The sequence below is a fragment of the Pongo abelii genome, chromosome 10 (assembly GCF_028885655.2).
Source record: "Pongo abelii isolate AG06213 chromosome 10, NHGRI_mPonAbe1-v2.0_pri, whole genome shotgun sequence".
Classification (NCBI taxonomy): domain Eukaryota; kingdom Metazoa; phylum Chordata; class Mammalia; order Primates; family Hominidae; genus Pongo; species Pongo abelii.
The window spans coordinates 91,038,385-91,052,656 of record NC_071995.2 but is presented as its reverse complement, the minus strand read 5'-3'; the positions used below and the strand labels follow the sequence as shown (position 1 = coordinate 91,052,656).

Below are 14,272 nucleotides of genomic sequence, written 5' to 3'. Positions count from 1 at the left end.
CCCAGCTACCCGGGAGGCTGAGGCAGGAGAATGGGGTGAACCTGGGAGGCGGAGCTTGCAGTAAACCGAGATCACGCCACTGCACTCCAGCCTGGGCAACAGAGCGAGACTCCGTCTCAAAATAAATGAATAAATAGCAATTCAGGCCGAGCGCGGTGGCTCATGCCTGTAATCCCAGCACTTTGGGAGGCTGAGGCGGGCAGATCACAAGGTCAGGAGATCGAGGCCATCCTGGCTAACATGGTGAAACCCCATCTGTACTAAAAATACAAAATATTAGCCAGGTGTGGTGGCACTTGCCTGTAGTCCCAGCTACTTGGGAGGCTAAGTCTCAGGAGAATCACTTGAACCCGGGAGGTGGAGGTTGCAGTGAGCACACTAGCCTGGGTGACAGAGCGAGACTCCGTCTCAAAAAAAAAAAAAAAAGGCAAGGCAATTCAATCTGGGGGAGAGTGGCTCAAATGCTTGGGAAGTAAACAGAAAGGACAATTTAGTCAACAAATACAGGGTGGCTGTAATGTCATATGATATAATTTTCATATAGCACAGAGCTACATGATTTCATTTATAAATTTTGTACTATGATTCTTTCAGAGATACAAAAGAAATAGACAACATGATTTCTGCCTTCTAGTATTTGGCAATTATTTGAAGAGAAAGCACAATGAAAATGTATGTTATTGAAGGAATGGATAATGTACATATTTAAGGAAATGATGAAGACCCCAGATGGATGGAACAGATAACACCTTTTAAACTGATTCAGAGGACAGAACTTTCAGGGTAGAAGGCAATGGCGAGGAGAAGATAGTATTTGACTTAGGTCTTGAGGGATGGATTTGGATGGCAGAGTGAAAGGTGAAGACCATGCCAAGTTCAAGCCCGAACAGCAGAAGCGGGGATGAAGTGTACCAGCTGGCTGGGGTAGTGCCTTTTCCTGGGGCATGGTGGTGCCTTCATTGCAGAGTGACGTGAAAGTGTTTTGAGAAACTGAATGATGGCACGGTCAATTTTGTGGGCTTGGGTTCAAGACCTAGCTCTGCCAAGCTCTATCAGTAACTTGGGAAAATTAGCTTAATTTCCCTGAAACTCTGGTTCTTCTTCTATAAAATGGGGTAATAAAATTGTCCACCTCATAGTTATTTTGAAGATTAAACAAGATAATCCATGTTAATGTGCAATGCTTGTCACATAGTAAGCATCCAATAGGTAAGAACTATTAAATTATGGCAAATCCTGAATGTCAAAAGAAATGATAAATTTCCCAATGTATTAGCATTCATCTTTTCTAAGTATTTGCATGTCACATAAAAATTTCTTCTCAGCCTACCACTTTTTTCTCTCCTGTCCCTGGTCCAAGAAATATTGTCTACATCCTGAAGAACTGCTCCATGAGCCCACAGTAGGACACTCTGAGGCCTGGCTCACCAGACTGCATATCATGAGTGAGCACTTGGAAGTTCTAATCTGAGTGATGTGGATGACATGTTCTCTGTGCCTTTGAATATCTAGTTTCTCATCTATAACATGATCTTTGAAGCTATACAAGGAGAGAACCAATATCACCTGACCACCATCTTTTGCCCTTTGAAAGGCATAAAATTCTAAGTAAGAATACTACATATCACGCTGTGTATTTTACTGCATGCATGCTAAGGCTTTACCAAACATTTTTAAGGGAAAAGAAGAATAAATTAGGATAGGAGCATTCAAAGGAACCCATAAGATGTCCCCTTAAAGAAAGGATTTATGGATGAGGAAACAAAAGCCCAGGTGGCCGACGTGATATACTCGCGGTCACACAGAGGAGGAAGTCTCCTGAAGCAAACTCAAGGGCGCTTTGTACATCATACTAATCCTACCTGTTGATTTATAAAAGTATTAGCTACTTTATTTTCTCCTTAATTAGGACAGAGAGTAATTATCATTATTGGGTCCAGAAAGAATTATGCCAATGTTCCAAGATTATGCATGGAACATTTGTTATGCAAACTGCTGCCCTTCACACATAGAGAGGCCCCATAGGCTATGTCCTCCTCCCCGGGGCTGCCAATGTGTCTAAATTGCTGGGAGCATCTCCCCCAGGCCTATGAACACGAGCTGCTCCTTTGATGGGACTTTGATGGCCATTTGATGGCCATGAAATATGATTTAGGAGAGGGGTTAATGCCTTTTTTGTTGTTGATCTTTCACCTTCAGGGAGCATGAGCCTCTGAGAGATCTGCTTTCACGCCATATTCACAGAAAGGTTTTGCTCAGCCTGAGCCAGGCGGTTGCTGACTGCCAGGGCCAGCGTGTGCCGACTGCTGCTGTGTTTCCCAGCGCTGCCAGCAGGATCTTATTCTTCGTATCTGCACCTCCCAAGCAATTCTTCCGGGGCAGCTTTGTCTGTGCTCCTCTGCTGGGCTGAAGGGCTGGTGCTTAGGGATGCATGCTTCCCGCCCTTTGCCCTCATGTCTGAGCTGTTTGAATCTGATTTCCAGGGCAATTGCAGTTTGGCGGCTTCCCGGGGCATCCTCTTGAGTGGCTGCGCTGCTGTTACTGTTTGGGAGGCCTCGGAAACTCCCTTGGGAAGTTTGTCAGATGGTCTGATGAGAATAGCAGGAGGCTGTTTTCCATAGTCAGATTGTCATTTTCATCATCATTTTTGTTGTTGAGTTTCCCTTTTTAAAAAATAAAATCATAAAACAGACATACTCTTTTCTAAACAAGAGTAGACTTTTACCCTGAGGGCTGGAAGGGGCCTCACTGAGTAAATACCTCTTCTCTCACCCTCATGTGATGATGGCTTCTTTGTTTTGAACCTGGGTGCGCCCAAGTGGTTTTACAACCTCCCTTGGGTATCAACAGTCCTTATCTTCTCACCATCTCATCTGTCTTCCTGCTTCTGGTCCTCAGAGGGTGGTCAGACAGTGCTCCCAAGAATGGGTTGAGATTCTGAAGGTATGTGGGCACCTAAAGATCCTAAGCTGTCAAAATGACTGCTGTCCAGGAGAAACTGACCAGACCTAAGGTTCAGTCTGGGGAAACTTGACGCAATAACTATTAGCAAGTACTAGGCATTTTGCTGTGTATCGGGCCTGGAGATCAACAGTTTACATGAGTGATTTTCACACATTTCAAGAAATAGTTTCTTCCATTATTTCCATTTTACAGGTGAGAATATTGAGGCTCTGAAAGGCTAAATGACTTGGTTGAAGCCACATATTTAGTGGCAGAGTCAGAATTCAGTCTCTAAGGCTTTTGAATTCCAGAACTCATACTTTTAGCCATGATGGTATACAGATTTAGTTCTGAGGTCTGGAGACCATTGACAGTCTTGGAAATAAAATGTGTCTCAATATAAATAAAGCACAGATATGGTTGGGTTCAGTTCTTGGACACATTCCTTTTGAACTCCAAAGGACAAGGGGTTAACCTCATGACTTTGATAGGAAACAGAAGACAGGTTGTGAGGTTTCTTGGGTAATTCTGGGTATTTGGACACCTGTTCAGTTATTCTTGGATTCTGTGGTGGGGGTGGGGGGAATATGGGGAGGCTGAGGTCATTATTGCAAAAACCATTTCCTGAGCGCTTGACTTCAGGAAATGCTGTAGCATTAAAAATATCCATTGTGTGGGAGTGATAGAAGCATGACTCACGTTTAGCAATTGTGTCCATAGGTCACAAAGGATTTGGGGAACACAGGAGATATTCACACAAGACTGTGTCTGTGGGTGGTTCATTATGAAATTTTTAGTAGGTTGAGAAGCATGGTCGCATTTCAAAAGAAGTGACATTTAAGATTCTCCATGGAAGCTATGAGACTTGGCTCATCATTCATACATTGATTAACAAACATCAATTGTCCGCCTACTAAGTGCAGGGCCTTGCACTGGGTGCTTTGGGATTTTGCAAGAGGAATAAAGCGTGGCTCTTGCCCTTTAGTGCAGTGTTTATGAACTGGTGACAATGAAATAGGCTGCTTTTTAAATTTCCCTTTTTTTCCCCCATGACACTTTGACAAAAGGAAGACTATCCCTTAAAGAAAGACATTTTGTTTTATTTTCCAGGACAAATACTATAAAAAAATCAGGTTTGGTAACTCTCAGGCCTTGTGCCTAGGAAAATATGATTATCAGGATAAAAGATTCAGGGGCATGTCCTGGCTTAGGTATCTTTTGTTCACTGTAGGGCAGAGTACAGTGAACAGTGAATACAGGGTAGAGGGAATAGGATTTTTTTTTTTTTTTTTTTTTTGAGATGGAGTCTTGCCCTGTCGTCCAGGATGGAGTGCAGTGGTATGATCTCGGCTCACTGCAACCTCTCTCTCTCAGGTTTAGGCAATTCTCCGCCTCAGCCTCCTGAGTAGCTGGGATTACGGGCACCCACCACCACGCCTGGCTAATTTTTGTACTTTTAGTAGAGACGGGGTTTCACCGTCTTGGCCAGGCTGGTCTTGAACTCCTGATCTCGTGATCCACCCACCTCGGTCTCCCAAAGTGGTGAGATTACAGGTGTGAGCCACTGTGCCTGGTCAGGAATTGTTTATTAAATACTCATGGTCTTTTAAACTTGGCCAGAGGATTCTTTTTTTCGCTTTGTTTAATATTTTGTATAAAACTTGATGCATACTAAACATGACACTAAAATACATGTACATTATAAAGTCTGATAATATAATGATCACCTGTGAAACCACCACCCAACCTAAGTACCATAATAGTATCAATGACTTGCATTCCTTTTCATATTCTTCCTCTGTCCTCCCACCCCATCTCTGGCCTCCCCTCCTTAAAAATAGCCACTACCTTAGAATTTGCACTTATTGGATAGAATTTAGACATTTCTTTTTTTTTTTTTTGAGGCGGAGTCTCGCTGTGTCGCCCAGGCTAGAGTGCAATGGTGTGATCTCGGCTCACTGCAACCTCCGCCTCCCAGGTTCAAGTGATTCTCCTGCCTCAGCCTCCTGAGCAGCAGGGATTACAGGCGCCCACCAGTATGCCTGGCAATTTTGTTTTTTTTTTTTTTGTATTTTTAGTAGACACAGGATTTCACTGTGTTGGCCAGGCTGTCTAGACATGTATGGATTTCAAATCCGTACATGATGCTGTGCATGAAGGAAAGCTGGTATAGTCACAGAGAGGTAGCTTAGTTTTCAGGGTTTATTTTGTTGTGGCTAATAGACCTAGACATCTGTGGCTGTGTTTGTTTCCATACATGGGCATGGCCTACGCATAAATGGAATTCCTCCTGAAGAGGCTGCAGAGCACAGGGTTATGTGTGTGGGCCTGAAGTCAGGTAGATCTGGCTTTAAATCTCAACTCTTTTACTAGATAAAAGTAAAATGTATTGTGTCTGCCTTGAGTGCCAGGCCCTTTGCAAATGATATCTCAGTTATTCCTATGACACCATGAGATATATTAATATTCTCATCTTCATGGTGAAGAAACTGGGATTCAGGGAGGTTGTGGAATTTATTCTGGATTTCTAGCTTGTAAGAGACACCATCATCATTAAGCAACCTTCAAGTCTTATTCCAAAGCCTCCTTTTCTTCTTTCTGTTAGAAAGTTTCCCTTTCAAATCAGTAAGAAAACCAAGGTAACCATTCTCATATGGGTTTGATCAATGCATATATATATGACCACAACTTCGGAAGTTGTGGTCAATGCTAGAAAATATTTTAAAAACTCAGATGATTAATACTGGAAAACAAAATTAAAATATCATTTTTAGATGTTATGATTGTATACTTTTAAAAACTAAAAGAAATAATCTAAAAAATAAAATAACTATAGGCATCAATAAAATGGACAGATGAGTGCAATATATATAAATATATACCAGGAGTCCTTTTATTTATACCAGAATAATATAATATTATCTAAATTATTTAACAATAAGAATTCTTATGAAACAGTTGCATGTCTTATCTAACAGAAACAAAAGTATAAAACTTTACTGAATAATATTAGAGAAGAAGAATGGAAAGTTGTACTATTGTCCTTGAAAATAATGATCAATCAGAAAGCCTTCTATCTCATTCAACAAATTTATAGGTTGACTATAGTCCACCTCAAAAATCTCCATAGGATATTTGAACTTAACATAACTGTAATTTTTATTTGCAAAAATAGATATCATTTATTTAGCACTTACCACTCCCATGCTCACCTAAGAGCATTAACTAGTATTTTGCAAAGAGAACAGTAAGTGGAGGTGTATCTTCCCCCAATAAGCATATAGTTAAATGGAACAGTGCAGTTCAGAAGTAAACATATTGTATATAAGAATATAACAGATAACAAGAGGCATCTTTGAAAAAAATAAAATAAAGAATTATTTAAAACACATTGTTTAGTATTCTTATCTAGATCTCTCTTTGAAAAAATCAATTTAATACAGCAATTTAATACCTTATGATTAAAATAAATTTTATATGGCTAAAGTATTAGATAATAGAAAATATTGCAGGAAATATAAGTTATTGATTGTCAGATCTTTGGAGAAAACACTGTCTTTTTTTAAAAAAATTGTACTTTGAAGTGCCAGAAGAAATCACAAAGAAAAAGACTGACAAATGTGGCTACATAAAGGATTGCAAACATATGAGCAACAACAAGGAGAACAAAATAACTTAGGTCAGCAGATGGGAAAGAATCACATCAAACATGACAACCAGAGGCTATCATCTATGGTGAAAACTCCCACTGGAGAGCTGAAAGTAGTGGACCAGTTCTTCCCAAAGTGCAGGCTGTCGGAAGGACAGAGGAAGACCAGCTTCTAGGAGGAAGCAGGGCTGGCGTCTTGGGGACCTGCTTGGGCACAGGGAAAGGCAGGGCTGACTTCACTCCCACCTAGGTCTGGGGACTGGAGAATCACATTGATCCTAGGATATGGCAGGATGTGGTTACCCAGGACTTCTGTCTCTCTCTAGGAGGGTCCTCTACTCCAGGAGGTAGAAAGGAAGGAAACACTGAGGGAGGAAACAGCCCTGGATATAGAAAGAATTGCAAGAGTTGTCCTAGAAAATCAACCTTAGTGGCAAGGAGGGAAACTGCTTCTGCAGGTAATGGAGAAGATGGAGACAGTGTCTCCCAAAGAGCCATTGGAAAAGAGAAGGTCTCCTCATAGGGAAAACAGGATCCCATGGCAGGTGGATTTTTCTTGGCTGTGAGTACATTTTTTGCATGGTGCTTATAGAACATGGTGCTTAGGACCATCATCCTAGGACTCAGGAAGCCACATGGGAACTTGAGGGAAATATGCAGAGGAGTGTCTGGTCATAGTAGATAGTAGATACTCAATAAATATTGTTTAAATGCAAAAGATAAAACCTAGCTGTCCAATCTGTGACAAAATCTTGATAACTTTAGCTTTGCTGATGGCATGCTAAATTGCTTCAATGCTTTGGAAAAATAACATGACTATGTCTATTGTATCACTATACACAGGCAAATGTTCAAATCTTTTGAGCTTGTCAGTGTATGCTATTGGGAATTTAAGAAAATAATTGAGCATCAAAACAAAGCCATACATATGAAGTTCTGTAATAGTAGATGCTGTGGCCTGAATGTTTAGGCCCTGCCCTCTGAAATTCATCTGTTGAGATCCTAACCCCCAAGGTGATAGTATTAGGAGGTGAGGTCTTTGGGAGGTGATTAGGTGATGAGGGAGGAATCCTCATGAATGGGATTAGTGCTCTCAGAAGAGAGGTCTCAGAGGGTTCCTTGCCTCTTCCACCATGTGAGGACACAGAGAGAAGACAGCTGTCTATGAACCAAGAAGGGTGCCTTCACCAGACACTGAATCTGCCAGTACCTTGATTTTGGCTCTCCCAGTCTCCAGAACTATGAGAGATAAGTTTCTGTTGTTTATAAACCACTCAGTGTACGGTATTCTGTTATAGCAGTCCAAATTAACTCAAACAGTTAAAAAAAACAGATAAGAGGTTAATAAATATCTATACATATATCAATAAAATAGTATTTATTCATTAAAAATGACAGATAAGACCATAGAAATGGAGAGAAATGTGTAGTTTCAATGTCAAGTGAATAAAGCAGAATGTAGAGGGGCTTCCGTCTGCCTCCAACACGCTTTGCTGAGGCCCATTCCCCTGCTGAATGCCCCTGAAATCCCACCACGCTGGCACCCTCTTTAATGCCACACTTTACACAGGTCCCCGAATTGCTTTCTTGCCTCCTCAACATCTCAGAGATGTTTTTGTGTGGAGTCTATCAATTCAATTAATACAACTGTACCTGGTCCTAGAACTCAGGCATAGGGATTGGGTGGGAAAACATTAAATAGTAAGGATGTTTACCTTTTGTCTTTATGCTGTGCTTAAAATCATGCCACGCCTTTCAATACTGTTTGACCAAAAACATATGTCCAACTCTAACTAGTTTAAGATGAGATTTTCTTAGGAGGCTCCTTAGTCTTCCCTCATGCAAATCAACCCCCAGTGGGCCTGAACCCTTAGCCTCTACACGTGTCCAGACATGTCTGAATCCTATGGTGGCAGAAACTACTCAGGCGCAAATTGAGACCTCTGACATGAAAGTAATTCTTTTGTTAAGTAGTGAGATGTGATATGTGCTTTCATTTTAACAATGTTTCTATATATTATACTTATATGGAAAAATGAGAATGGATCATCGCCAATATCTGCTGCTTTCTTGACAGTTTGTGAATTATCATTTCATGCTTTAGTCTTGTATTTTTTATTCAATTTTTAAAAGTTATTAACGTGAAGCATGCTTTGAACCCAACCTAAAATTTATAGAGAAAAAGTTGACAATCTTCTCTTATCCCATCCAATCCATTTTTACTCCTTTCAAAAACAAATTTCCTGAAAGAAGATGGCAATATACAGTCCCATCAGCCATGGTTTGATCTATGGTCCTATGTCTATTTTTCTTCATGCTCATACAAAGAAACATAATTGCATGCTCCATATATGTGTGCTGATGAAATCACCCAACATACATACATTTGAAACTTGTTTTCTTTCACTTAATATTTCATCTGGATGTCTCTCCAGGTCAACTAATATAGAGCCTACCAATTATATTTATAGTAGCATAACGAAACTGCCTTTGCGAAAATTGTAACTGAGAAAATTATGATGGTAAAAGACATTTGACTTAACCGTCCCCATCTTGCTTCTAACCTCCAAGCTGTCCTTGTTCATTCTTGGGCATAGGCTGAACTAACTTTGGGAGGAACTTAGTTTATAGTTCAACTTTGAGACAAAGATAATAACAACCCTTTGCCAAAACTAACCTCCTTCCTCCCTGGGGACTAGACTGCCTTTGCAGGACTAATGAATTAGCCACAAGATGAGAAATTATGGTTTAGGAGTTACGCAGCTGGAGGCTGCAAGATTCTAAACTCCTCCAAGTGGCTCCTGGGGATAACATCACTATTGTAAAACCTAAAATCTGTGCTTGAGATATTTCGCAGACCCTGCACTCGATGGATCAGCTGGCACCACCCAGATCGCTGCGTGTGGCTCCCACCCAGAAACTGACTCAGCGCAAGAGGACAGCTTTGACTCCCTATGATTTCATCTCCGACCCAACTAATCAGTACTCCCACCCCCGGCACCCTACTCACCAAACTATCCTTAAAAACTCTGATCCCCGAATTTTCAGGGAGACTGATTTGAGTAACAGTAAAACTCTGGTCTCCTGTACAGTGGCTCTGCGTTGATTAAATGCTTTCTCTATTGCAATTTTTCTGTCTTGATAAATCGGCTCTGTCTAGGCAGTGGGCAAGGTGAACCCATTGGGTGGTCATAATAATATTCTGTTGTATAAATGTCTTGTAGCTAATTCAATTATTTCCCATTTTTGGACAATCAGACTATTTTTGTGATTTCTTTAAGAATGCTACAATAAAGATTCTTATATATATGCATTTATAAGTGTATACATACACACTTATACTTACACATACACACATAAATGCTGGTGCTTTTGTTTCTCTCAAATATGATATTGGCAATGTTTCCTCATATGTGTTTTACCCTTTAGTATATGTTGCTATTGATTTCCCAAAAGAGAATAGCAATATCCAATCCCTCACCTTCTCACTGAGATTGAACATATCCTTTAATTTTTGCCAATTTGATAGGCAAAAAATGGAATCTCATCAATATTTTAATTGGCATTTCTCTAGCTACTTGTTAGGTTGTGTATATTTTCATATATTTATTATCCTTTGAATTTCTCTTTGTGATGACATTGTTTATATGTTTGCCCATTTTCCACTGGGATGTTAGCACTTTGCTTATTGATTTGTGGGAGCTTTTTATCATATGCACTGTAGCCTGTGTTTTACCTTTTAACTTTGTTTAATGGTGTGATTTATTTGCTTTGAAAATTTTTTCAAAATGCACATAGTTACATAGTTAAATATAACTCTTTTTATGTATGATTTCTGGGCATCCTGTTTTACTTTAGGAAGACCTTTCTTCTCTAGATTATATAAATTATTTTATACATTTTCTATTTTTTTGTCTTATTGTTTAAGTCTTTAAACTGTGGAATAATAATATAATACATGTAATATAATAGTTATATACATTTTATATGTGATATGAGGTCATATTGCAGGTTTGTTCTTCCAGATGAGCATTTGGAGCCATCCATTTCCTAAAGATTCAGCTTTTCTTGGTGATATATGGTTGTCGTACCAGTTACTTGGGAGGCTGAGGTAGGAGGATTGCTTGAGTGTGGGAGGTCAAGCCTGCAGTAAGCTATGATTGTGCCATTGCACTCCAGCCCAGGCAACAAAGTGAGATCCTGTCTCAAAAAAACAAAAAAACATAAAAGCATAAAAAAAAACAAGATCCAACTTTCCCAAATCCTTAACTTTCCTGCTACATTGACTGCCCATCACACTCACCTGGCAAAAACCAATGTCTTGGTCAATCTGACTATTAATCTCCTGCATATCTGTTCCTGGGTTGCTGAAAACTGCTGGGGGGCAAAATGGCATAAGAGCATTTTTATCACTGACCATTCATGATCTCCAACTTCAACTGTGTTGTCAATGCCTCCTGAAAAGAATTATCTGGGCTCCAATCAGGGCCACTTAAAAACTTTCACTGTCATGGGGCCTTTGCCTTTCTACTTTCTTCTCACTCTCCAGATTCTTCCGTATTTCACAGAAACAATAAAGGCAAACAGAGGGAAATTATTTGAAAGTCCTGAGTCCCTCCCAACATTATAAAGCTATCCCTAAGGAAAACCTGTTCAGAAGATTCTCTGCACCCCATTCCCTCCTGTTTCCCTACAGACCTTGCTCCATCTGTTAGCCACTTTCAAATATAGGTTCTTTGTTGGATCTTCTTGTCATCATTTAAGCAAGTTCTAGCCTCTTTCATCTTTAAAAAAAAAAAAAAACCCAAATCCTCCATTAATCATACGTTCTCTTCTAGTTACTATCTCTCTCTCTCTCTCTCTCTATTTTTCCAGCTAAGCTGCTGACTTCACTTTGCACTACCGGCTCACTCATAACCCTTTGTGGTCCATTTTTTTCCCCAAGATTAAATGACAATTATAAAAGTGCATCACACTGTATGGAAATCAACATTTTCTGCCATAATTTTGTGCATCTAGGAGTATAGAAATGTCACTGTCCCTGCCCCACATCTTCAAATCACACGAATAAGTCTTCCCGAAGGGGATCTTCTGGAAAAACAAGCTATTTCCTGGGCTTATATTTCTCTGCTTTTGTAGCATGCATCAACAATCTATCCATGAAGTATATACTGGGGAGTAAGGAGGGCATCCACCAGCAAAACCACAGTTGTTGACAACCATAAGATTAGAGACAAGCACAAAGGGACAGGTCAACATGCCAGTAAAAATCTTGTGACAGCTTGAGAATAACTCTTTACTTCATTCATGGTAGAAACCCTGCCGTCCAGTGCATTAGTATTGATGAGGTAGGCCAGTGAGCTACACAGCCACAAAGAAATGATGTCACCTAGGAGGTGAGGAACCAGTCCAGGGAAAAACCCTAGGATTCCCTCTTTCTGATAGATGGTTATGAAGTCACATAATCCACAGTACTTAGGTCCTCTGCCAATGAATTGTATCACAGGTCTCAGAGTGATCACATGGAAGGGATGTGTGATGAGGACAGCAGCAGAACGAGTCATCATCTCTCAAGCTGTCTCCTTGATAACTCAGTCAAAGGAAGATAAGACTTCTTTCTGTACATTTCCAGGTCCTCATCACACTCCTGGGAATGCTGTAAAACTTTTCCATGGGCCACAGCTTGAAGGCCTCCCGAACACAGTCTTGGAGTTAAGCCTGTGAAAAACCCATACCTCTCATCAATACTGGCAATGTATTGAGTGTAACAAAAGAGACCAGGAAGCTGAAATACTTGCCATCCAAAAATATTGCATCCAATTTTGGAGGAAGAGGCTCATATGCCACGTGAGCAGCTGGGACAGGATGGTGAGACCAGAACCAAGGAGGACTTGACTGGCTGTGTCTGCCATGATGACACCTGCTGCAGTCTGGCTTTATTTTTAATCTTTCTACTGAAATTACTCTGGCCGGTGGTTCTCAACTTGGGGTGATTTGCTTTCCAAGGGACATTTGGCAATGTCTGGAGACATTTTAGGTTGGCACAAATGGGGGATGGACAGGGGAAATGGGGTTGGTCCTGTCATCTAATGTGTAGAGGCTAAGGATTTTGCTAATCATTCCATCATGCACAGGACAGCCCCCCATCATAAAGTTATTCAGCCTTATGGGTCAATGGTGCCAAGGTTGAGAAACTTGCTCTAGACAAAAAGTCACCATGGAGTTCCTCGTGGCTAAAGCCAAAGGACTGTTCCAGCTCTTATCTTCTTGACCTCTGTGAAGTGTGGGGCACCACTGTGACTCTGCCTTCTTAAAACCATATCCTCCTCTGGCTTCTCTATCACCGATTTTTTCTGGGTACCCTCTTACTTCTCTGACTGCTACTGTTCATCATCCTCATTTGTCTAAATTTTGAATATAACTGTTTTTTAGAGATCCAGCCTCAATTTTCTTCTTACCTTCCGCACTGTTCTTAGATGATTTTGTTTACTCCTATGACATTAACTTCTGAATATACACTGATGTCTTCTAAGTCCATATCAAAACTCACACAATCTCCTGCCTATTGAACATCTCACATATGCCAAACTGAACTCCTGGGTGGACTGCCCTTCCTCCCTAAACTGTATGTTTCTATTTCCCTAGCCAGGTATGGCACGACCACCAACCCAGCAGCCCACATCCAGAAACCTAGTGAGGACTCTTCAGTCCTCCTTTTCATTTAATCAGATGTTCAACAAATCTTCATCTCCTGTTATTTCTTTCTTGTTCATTTCTCTTAAATCTATCTGCTTATCTCTGTTCTCAATCCAACCATCTGTATTACTACAGCAGCCTCCCAACTACTTTTCTTAACAAATCTTTTTCCCATTCAATCTATCTTATAAGTTGTATTTATAATGATCTTTCCAAAATGCAAATCAAGTTAGATCTATATCGAAAATCCTTCAATCCTTTTACTCGTCTAAGAAAAGGCTAAATTTCTAGATGTGGCTTAAAAAGCCATTCATGATGACAACCTCTGGAGAGTTAGTCCACATCTTATTTATTTTGCTGTAGTACAGTGCTCAGTACATATTAGTGGGATACGTAAATAAATGAAAGAACAAATTTCTGGAGAAAATCTGTCACATACATGTATTTCCTTAGTGTCAAAAGCTAAAATTAATTTTATATGTCTCCTTTATAATTATGTGAGTACTTTTCTATTGAATCATAAATAAGAAACTGATGTTATACTGGATATCATGAGAAGTAGGCTCAAAATTGAGAAATGAAAATAAAATATATTTTAAACAAATGCTTACAAGTGAAATTATTATGCCAGTTTTACATCTTGAAGGTTGCGATGCATGTTTTCCAAATGGTTTTAAAAGATATGGTTCGTGTTTTAAACACCAACCATTGCAGGTTAAAATCTTTGAAGGTGAAGTATCATGATGTCTGCAACTAACTTTCAGGTGGTACAGCAAAAATGTTATATATATTTTACATATAAACACACATATTTGTATATACATAAACCCACAGATACACACACACATGCACACATGGAGTAAGGGAGAGAAAGAGAAAGAAAAGAGACAGAGAGAAAGAGAAAGAGAAAGCAAATATGACAAATATTTACAGTATAGACATATTAGGATTTGTCAGAGAAATAGAACCAATAGAATATGTATA

At 39.9% G+C, this 14,272-nt stretch overlaps 1 pseudogene; it reads right to left on the bottom strand.

Moving 5' to 3' along the window:
- Positions 1-11,384: 11,384 nt before the first annotated feature.
- Positions 11,385-12,560, bottom strand: LOC100435563 (mitochondrial carrier homolog 2-like; annotated as a pseudogene).
- Positions 12,561-14,272: the final 1,712 nt, after the last annotated feature.